Source organism: Nicotiana tomentosiformis, chromosome 6, assembly GCF_000390325.3.
Source record: "Nicotiana tomentosiformis chromosome 6, ASM39032v3, whole genome shotgun sequence".
Classification (NCBI taxonomy): domain Eukaryota; kingdom Viridiplantae; phylum Streptophyta; class Magnoliopsida; order Solanales; family Solanaceae; genus Nicotiana; species Nicotiana tomentosiformis.
Window position 1 is genome coordinate 25,300,747 of NC_090817.1, and position 7,179 is coordinate 25,307,925.

Below are 7,179 nucleotides of genomic sequence, written 5' to 3' on the forward strand. Positions count from 1 at the left end.
GTCATCGCCAACTTAAGGGTGGCACATTTGAATGAGCTGGATGAGTTCCGGTGATCTTGTGTTGTTGTTCAATTCGCGGTTACAGATGTTTCCCCAAAAGTTAAAGTCTAAATTGTTGTTGTTCAATTCGCGGTTACAGATGTTTCCCCAAAAGTTAAAGTCTAAATGGAGTGGCCCATTTGAGGTTGTGGGTGTGACACACTTTGGTGCTTTGGACTTGAAGAATAAAAATGATGAGGTGTTTAGAGTCAATGGTCATCGGGTGAAGCATTATCTAAGAAAAGTTGGTAATGGTCACGTCGTGGCGGTAATTCATTTCAAATGATGGTAATCTGCGTCATGCCGCGACGTTAAATCAGGCGCTTCTTGGAAGGCAACCCATGTTTCTTTTTCTTTAGATAGGCCTTATTTGGTGTTAACTGGTTTTGAAGTGTGTTGCAGGAATGAGTGTGCTATGCAAGAACTGTGCTCAGAAAAATTGGCTAAGTATGGAAAAAGTGCGGACCGCACATGTATTGTGCAGACAGCACAATTTTGAATGCTATAGTAGAAGTCAACTGCGGCCGCACAATTCTTGTGCGGACCGCACAATTTGAGATGGGAAAATGCAAACTCTATGAAGTTTGTTTGTCAGAGAAATGGCTAAAGTGCGGCCGCACAAGGAAATCTACGGACCGCACCAACATCTGCGGTCGCACAACTAATTATGCGGACCGCAGATCAATAAAAGAAACTTGAACAACATGTAACAGAGTGTAGACCGCAGAAGGAATTCTGCGGCCGCACTCTTCTCTTGACCCCTTAGCCAAACCCGGTTGGTATAAATAGTAGCCCTAATGCTATTGTTGAAACTTTCTAATCTCTGAGAAATTAAAACAAAGGCTAAAATCTTGCACACAACTGATTCAATCATCTGTCACTTAATTGAGCATCTGTGATCACTCCTTAACACCACTTCATCACTGGTATATTCAAATCATTTCTAGAATTCTTCAATTTTCTTAGTTTAGTTCACAATTTGTTAGTTATGTTAGACAATTTGTCAATTTCATATCTATGTGGGGTGTGAATGGTGTTGGGTAAACTTCTAGTTGCTATTTGGGGAATGGGTATTTGTTTTTTCATGTTTAAGTCGTACTACAATGTCCAATTTGTGCATAAAATCGAAACCCTAAGAACTCTGCCCGATTAAGTTTTGAAATGTGCGGCCGGACAAGGAATTGTGCGATCCTCAGAAGTATAGATTAGGGCTTTAGTGAAGAAAGATTGAGTGGACCGCACTTGAAATTGTGCGGTCAGCAGATATTCAATCGCGGCCACAGAAACGTGTGTGCGGCCGCAGATCAGGGCATTTTCTGTCTTCAAAGAGTTGCCATTTTCAGGTGCCCATTGTGCGGCCACACTCAGAAAAGTGTGGACCGCACTTCAACTCTGCGGTCATGCTTTAAAATTGTGCAGTCCGCACAACCAGACCTGAGGCCGCACTTGCAATTGTGTGGACCGCACTTTCATACCCTGCAACCTATTTTGTTCTGTGGACTTCTGATTATCTTCACTTGAATTAGAACTGACTCATGTTGCTGTTTGTTATAGAAAATGGCTAGATCCTGTGATCGTGGTGATATATCAAAGGGGACGGGTGAACCTTCCAGAGGCAGAGGGAAAAGTAATTTATCCCTCGCCCTCCAAAGAATAATCAGTCAGAAAGTCACAGCAGGCCGAAGTAGACAGTCGGAACCCTCCGAGTCAAGTTCATATGCCCCGTCTAGGGAAGCATCGAAGGGCGACTTAGTGCAAGAGCAGTCTGCTATGAAATCATAGCCACAGCTGCCTCAGGACAGATACCAACTTAGAAACGAGCCTACCTCTTCTGAGAGCACTTCTGAGGGTTCGGAAGGTAACATGCAGGCTTCAGATCCTTCATCTATGCATGTCCTTGATGCTCTGACTACTATAATGGATGTGGATGAGATCCCGGATGATGGTTGAGGGGGTGATACCAGAGTTGTTGGCCTTGAGATGTCGATGAAGAAAGAAATTTAGGAAGATAGGTTCGTCAGTCTAACTGTATTCAATAGTTTCTGAAAGTGGTGACCGTCAAGATCGCTCACTCTTGAGCGTTAGTTCTTGTTGAAAGATCTTGGTAAATACAACCCGGTGGTGTTGAGATAATTTCGGGAGCACAAGGGGTGGACATGGTTCACTCAAAGTGTGGTAGATACCAAAGAGTACCTGGTCGGGGAATTTTACGCCAATATGGCGCATATAAAGAAGAGGACCAAAGTGACAAAAGTGAGGAATCTGAATGTAAGGTTTGACCAGAGCACCTTGAACACATATTTAAGGTTGGAGGATATTGATCTGGTGCGATACTTGGAAAAGCTAGCTATGGGCGATGCAGCTCGCCCATGGCTAGCTGAGATTCTGGCAGCTCCGGGACCACCACCATCATGGATCACAACAGGGGTTCCTATTTAGCGGAACACCCTAAATTTTGAGGCAAAGGGATGGCAGATGTTTGTGTGTAGCACAATAGACCCGTTCTGCAATGAAGCAAATCTCCCAATCCCGTGGGGATTGCTAGTCGCCTCTATCATGGTCTGGTACCCAATCAATATGGGTGTCGTAATGTCGGCCAGCATGTCTTTGGTCGCCAGGCAAGGTGACACCTCCTACCCATATCCCAACACTATCACTGAGTACCTTACGGATGTGGGGGTAGAGCCGAGGGATTTTGTTACCAAGGTACGGGTGAATAAGCCCTTCTCATAGCATTCTTTGACGGGTGGTGGAAACCCAAAGAAAAAGGGTCAACCGATTACTACCGTAGGCCATTCTGATGAGCCTTCGATGGTAGCTGCAGAGTCAGCAGACATGCCTTCTACTTCAGAAGTGCCTTCTACCAGTGTAGCTTCCATGCCTCCACCTCCTTCTTCAGAGCCTTCAGCATTTGTTTCCCCCACCTCGACTTTAAGGCCGGTGCCTATGCCCACTCATCCACTATCTATGCTGCGAGTCTCCTAGACACTGGCGAGCCTCAATAACTGGATGCAGATAGCTACTGCAAAGCTGTCTGACTTATCCAGTGTTATTGCAGCACAGTCATCCACCCCGGCACCCCTGATTCCTCTAACAGTGGAAGATACATTGAAGAAGATCTTGGAAAATCAAACCACCATCATGAACACCTTGGCAGCACATGGATCAATGATTGAGGAGTTGGGGAGGCAGGTAAAGAAAATGAGGAAATCCCAGGCATCCAAGAAATCAGTTGACAGGTTGAGGAGAGAGGTGACCAAGATGGCAGCAGCTGGTAAGCTTCCATTCAATTTGCTCATAAGGTCAGACCCACCAACATCAGCAGCTCTAGCAGCACCATCTGTTCTAGTGGCACCAACTGCCAAGTCCGAGGAGCCAGACATGGTTGCCGACACTGCTGAGGCGGTGCGACAGATGTTCACCCACCCAGTTACTCCCAGAGCCTAGGATGATGAGATCTAGTTAGAGGAGACTGAGGGCGGTGACAATGCTATGGACACAACCACATAGGGAGACCTCTTCACTCTTACCCCTCTTTATTCTTATTTTGTTAAGCATTGGGAACAATGCTTATTTTTATTCGGGGGGGTGGGGGTAGGGGTGGAGTTTATTGGATATTTGGCTGATTTGACATTTGGTTTGTAATAACTGATAACATTTTCCTTTTTCTTTTTATCATGTATAGATTCTCCTCTTTCTCTCTCTATTGATGTATATATTTTCTCTTTTCCTCCCTCATTATGTACATTTATTATGCTTGCAGTAACTTGCTTTTAGCTTCTTTATTTTATTTGCTTATTAGTCAATGTTTAACTCAGTAGCTTCTTTTTAATCTAATAGCTTCTTTTTAATCTAGTAGCTTCTTTTTATATTTGAGTGGACAATAAGCCTATGGTTTTCTTAATGCTACGGTTCTTTCCAAAGGTAGTTTTTGTGTGAACCGGGTGACTCTTCCCAACGATAGATGGCGTGACAACCTTCTTAAGGGATTGAGTTCGTTTTTGGTATTTAGGTAAGAATAGTAGTGATAAGGAATAAAAAGATCTAATTGAGTCAAGCTCAAAGAATCAAATATGCTTCACTTGATACCAACACACTTAACTACGTGGTTATGGTTAGAAACAAGTTTTTCTTTTGAAAGAAATAGCTCTAGTTAGTGACCTTGTGACTCTTGTGTTGACTTAGGCAATCATCGATTGGTTTAGTCGAGCCATAGAGATTTTCAAATCTTGATTATGGTCATTGTGGGCCCTCAACTCTATCCTTTTTAACAATCCAGCTGCGTAAGAGGTGAGATATTTTTGTTGTAAGTCCATGTACCCGTGCAAATGGTCTAGAACTTGCTCTGAATGTGTTTCTAGGCGAAATTTTAAGTTTTGCTTGGCTTGGAGAAGTGATTGTAGGCTCTCCTTGACCCGCTTGAAATTTGTCATGGCCCACCAATTTGTTATACCTAGTCAATCCATTTGAGCCTAAAACCCTTCTCGTTTGATCACCATGTTACAAGCCTTTACCAGTTCTGTCGTGACCCTCTCTTGGCACCCGAGATTTCCTTAACACTCTTGTGAAATAATTGGCTGAAAACTTAAGTTTGGGGGAGAGAGGAGGAGTTTGAAAAAGGTATCAAGGCACAAAAAGAGAAAAGAAATGAAGAGAAGAAAAGGCAAGAAAAAGAAAGAAGAAAAAAAAAAGAAAAATGCAAAAAGAAAGTGAATAAGTTGAAGAGTTGAAGGGATTTAAAAGAATAGTAATGATGCAAGGCATGGAGAAAATAAAGAAGGAGAAAAAGAATATCATAACCAAGAAGGAGTGAAGTTAAGTCTCTCCAATCCCCCTATGGAAAACAAAATGCCTCAAAAAGTTGGCAAAGCATGAGCCGATAAGAGAAAATGGAGTGCTTAAGAAAAGATGAACCTGTTCTATCATAGCATATCCAACCTTAGTCCAAAAGCCTTCATTGCATTCTGAAAAAATCCTACGTGATTTCAAGCCGTGCGAACTTACATTAGTGGTCATTTACATGATGGGCAAGCCTATGGTACTTAAACCCGTACTTGTGACATTCTTTTGAGAGAGATGAGCGAACCTTTCACAAATCTTTGAATTGAGTGCTACATTCTTAAGTGAGATAAGAAAACGGAGAGTTGAAGAGGAGGAGTTTGGGATCCACAATGACCTACATGAAAGAGCGAGCTTCCTTTATGAATTTAGTCGACTCTTGATGCTTAAGTGTCACATTAGAACTATTTGTGCTTAAAAGTTCAACTCATTGCCTTGTTAATAATTCATAAGTATGTGGGTAATTGTTGGTCCCAAATTGATGTGTGATTGATTAGCTGGAATAGCTCTTAACTAGTGGAGGTGGGAATTAGCTTATTTGCTTGAGGACAAGCAAAAGCTTAAGTTTGGGGGAGTGATGAGCGGGGATTTTGACTACTTATTAGCACCTTTTTGCTTTCGTTTTAGTCCAAAAGTGTTTAATTGTGTTCCCAAAAACAGATGAAATACGCTTAGTTTGAAATCTAACTCAAGAAAGAGTAATATGAACCAAGGACAAAAACAGGCACAAAAGCTCTAAAGTGCGGACCGTAAATAATCATCTGCGGCCGCAGATTGTGCAGAAGAACTTGTCAGAGATCTGTGAGAAGTGCAGTCCGCACATGAGACGTGCTGCCGTAGAAGCAAGTCAAGACCAGAAGTTCAGAGAACATGCATATCAAGTTCAATGAAAGTGCGGACCGCACAATTATTGTGCGGCCGCAGAAGATCAGTTATGCGACCGCAATTGCATTTGTGTGGATTGCAAAAGAGCTATGTGCGGCCGCACTCAGAAATGAGTGGACCGCAGAAAGAGAGAGATGCAGTCGCGGGTCATAATTGTGCGGCCGCAAGATTCCAATCATGTCAGGTTTAAGCAAAAGTGCGGACCGCACATGGAATTGTGCGGACGCAGAACCTCCGAAAGGGCATTTTTGTCCAAAAATTCCAGCTCTGTATAAATAGAAGAGTTTTACCTTTTTAGGTAAAGTTTTGACATCAGCAGATACAGTGGCCGTTTTGCTTTATTCTCTTTAGTAATTTTTGCCATTTTGAGATATTTGAACATAGATTTCTTTAGTTTAATTATCAATATGGGTTTAATTATCATTTTTTCTTCTATTTCTTCTGTCTTAAGCATGAGTAGCTAGATTTTCACTAGAGTTGTGACTCAACCCTAGAGTGTAAACGTAATGGGTGTTTGAATTATGGCTTATTTATGGTTTGGTGTTTATTATTTAGCCTTGTTCTTGCTTTTAATTGTAGAATTAATGGTTGCAAATATTAGTTCATGCCTATTTGACTTGGTCTCTACTTGAGAAAGAGAGACTTAGTCTAGGAAAACTTGGCTAACAAGGAATTGGGGTGAATCAAGGCATTGATAGTCCTAATTAAAGGGTTGAATCTAAAGATAGTAAAACCCGACTTGAACTTGTTATCAACCGCTTTGTTCTATACCCATTTGGACTTGAGAAAGCCAAATTGGGCAAAGTCACTCTCTGACCGAGAGGTATTGAGTGGGTACTCAAGTGTTGATGGCTACAATACACCCCGACCAATAAAACAAGCTTTAAAGTTTACAACCCGTTAGGCAAACACCTAGGTGAAGGTCATAGTCCTAGGTCTTTTTATCATTTGAAAAACACCAAAAACAATTAATTAGTTTCATTACTTAGTCTTGCAATCTTAAATTGGAATAGACATAGAACAAGCATCAATTTGTGGAAGTGTAATTTGAGATAGTTCATATTTATAAACTGCAATTTATACTCCTAAATCCCACGTATAGCTCCCTGTGAAATTCGACACTGACTCCTTGTTGGATATTATTATTGCAATCGACCATTTTATAATCTTAAATTGAGGTGTGAACTTGGACGGGATCAGACCCTACATCACGTGCTCCGAGATCAAAATAGCGAGGCCGATGCTCTGGCTAACTTGGGGTCATCGGTTGATGACGATGAATTCGGATCAGGAACATTCGTACAACTCATGAAATCAGTAGTGGAAGAAGGCCATGCCAAAATAAACTCAACAAGTTTAACTTGGGATTGGAGAAACAAATACATAGAATATTTGAAGACTAGGAAGTTGCCCTCG